The sequence below is a fragment of the Macrotis lagotis genome, chromosome 1, assembly GCF_037893015.1.
Source record: "Macrotis lagotis isolate mMagLag1 chromosome 1, bilby.v1.9.chrom.fasta, whole genome shotgun sequence".
In the NCBI taxonomy this organism is placed as follows: domain Eukaryota; kingdom Metazoa; phylum Chordata; class Mammalia; order Peramelemorphia; family Peramelidae; genus Macrotis; species Macrotis lagotis.
Genome location: NC_133658.1, coordinates 284,817,631 through 284,819,825, shown reverse-complemented (window position 1 = coordinate 284,819,825; position 2,195 = coordinate 284,817,631). Strand labels below are relative to the sequence as shown.

General features: G+C 41.9%; 1 pseudogene; it reads right to left on the bottom strand.

The window, feature by feature from the left end:
- Positions 1-320: 320 nt before the first annotated feature.
- On the bottom strand, positions 321-862 carry LOC141516599 (protein TEX261 pseudogene; annotated as a pseudogene).
- Between the last annotated feature and the right edge of the window lie 1,333 nt (positions 863-2,195).

Below are 2,195 nucleotides of genomic sequence, written 5' to 3'. Positions count from 1 at the left end.
AGGAATGAGGGATGATTTTTTTGGCCTCCTGGCCTCAGGGCTTCCCAAAATCCAAAGATGGGCAGCCCACCCTCCCCCCAGACACCTAGCTCTGGACTCTTCTGGAAGGAACATTCAGGTTGGATAATGTGGCCTTCAGCTTTATTCAGCTTTATTCAGTCTTAACCAAGACCCCTCAGGGGTGTGGGGATATGGGGGAGAGGGCCAGGGTGGGGGCAGAGTCCTCCACAGACATCCATGACAATGACCACTGTAGGTTCAATTCCTGGCTCACTGCCTCAGTTCCCTCATCCTCAGCCTTGGGCCCCCTCCCTGACTGGTCAGTATATCTTCTGATGACTGGGCAAGATGGCCTCTTTGTTGAAGAAGACAATCAGGATTCCAAAACTTTTGCCTTGTTTGCCTTTATTGAAGCAATTGGAGACCACATCACCTCCAGGCTGTACAGTAAAAGGTAGGACATTCTCCCCAGCTGACAGTGACACAAAGAATGCAAATGGGGTTAACCAGAGGCCAGCACTTCTGGGAAGGGGTAGTACTCCTCCGCAAAATACTGCTAAGTAGTGATTGACCACCACCAGTGGGTGAGGTCAGCATGATGAAAGGGAAAGTCTGAAAGAGGTCAAAGTAGATGAGGTTAGTGAAGAGCCCCATGCCAATCAGGAAGCTTGGGAAGTGCTCAAAGATGTAGAGGCTGACCAGCATGGCTGTGGAAAACCAGATCATGTTCTTGATGATCTATCTGGCTGGTGGCTACTGTGTACTCTTATATCAACTCAGCCAGGTAGTAGGGACTGGCCACAATGGCCAGGGTGATGAAGGTCACCTGGATGAGTCAGCTAAGCACATATATGAACTACATGGCCCTGCCACCCTCTCTGGCCTCCACCCTCTCCAGACTCCCTCAGCTCTCTCTGGCCTCCACCCTGGCCTCCCTCATCTGGCCACAGAGACAGGAGCTGCTGCCACCTAAGCCCCACCCTGAAAGAATATATTTTAAAATTCTAATAAGAATTGCTCTATTGACAACATGACCCACTATAAAGATTTTGAAGGAATTCATGACTGTGAATCTCCTAATACTGCCTTTTCATTTATAACAGTTTATGGCATGGAACCAGGACTTTTTTTTCAGTTTCTATGAGAGTTCTGGACCTCAGGACTATATTTCTAAGTCTTTTCTCTTTTTGAAAAGACCCTTAGTTCACTATACTGGGAGAAAGAAATTGTAGAAAAATTGTGACTTACTGACTATGATTCTGAAGATGGATGATGGGTTGACTACTCCCTCCTCTGGCCCCCACTATTGGCATACATGTCCACTTTATTGATTTGGGTCAACCACACTTTTTCTCTTCCCACTAGGTAGTTAGGTGGTTCTTATTCACTGATGATGATGATGATGATGTTTATTCTTCATTATTGAAGAAGAAGGGAGGTGATGCCATGGCAAGCCTATGAATTAGATTTGAGGTAAGGGGAGCCATTTAAGTTCAGTGACCAGATATGAATCAAGATGACTGGAGATGACTTGGGTGTCAAACAATCAGGGTTGCCCATGGTCACACAGCTAATTAATTTCAAGTGTCTGAAGTCACATTTTACCTCAGATCCTCTTGTCTCCAGGGTTCTTACTCATTAGTTACTGGGTGAAGAGAGTTTTTTTTTAACGAGCATAAATGGCAGAAGGAGAGATAAAGAAACTATGACTTTATTGCCTAGTCTTGTACCAGACAATAAATGGACAAATATAACTCATTTTAGCCTGAAGGCAAGAGGGAAGAAACTAAAACCAAGAAATTAAAACCCAATTAAAACCCAAGCTATCAACAGTATAATTTAATCCTGCCTTTTGAGTATTTATTTTAAAATGAATAAATCAAAACTCTAATATTTTCTTTCATTTTTGTCTCATTCTTTAATCAGAAGAAATACTGGCATTTTAAGAGAAGTACTTGAAACTACCTGTATCTCCATATACCAATGCCAAACATTTTTTTTCATTGCTGTACCTCAAAAAGGATGTATAAAATCCTAATCAAGAACTAGAAGAGATCTGATAAGTCATTGAGTTCAATCTCTTATAGATAAAGAAACTGGGACCAGAAAGGCTAAACAATATTTTTGACATTAATACTTAAAAGAAATGATAATATAAATTATAATTAAATATTTGTAAATAACTAAGTAGGCAC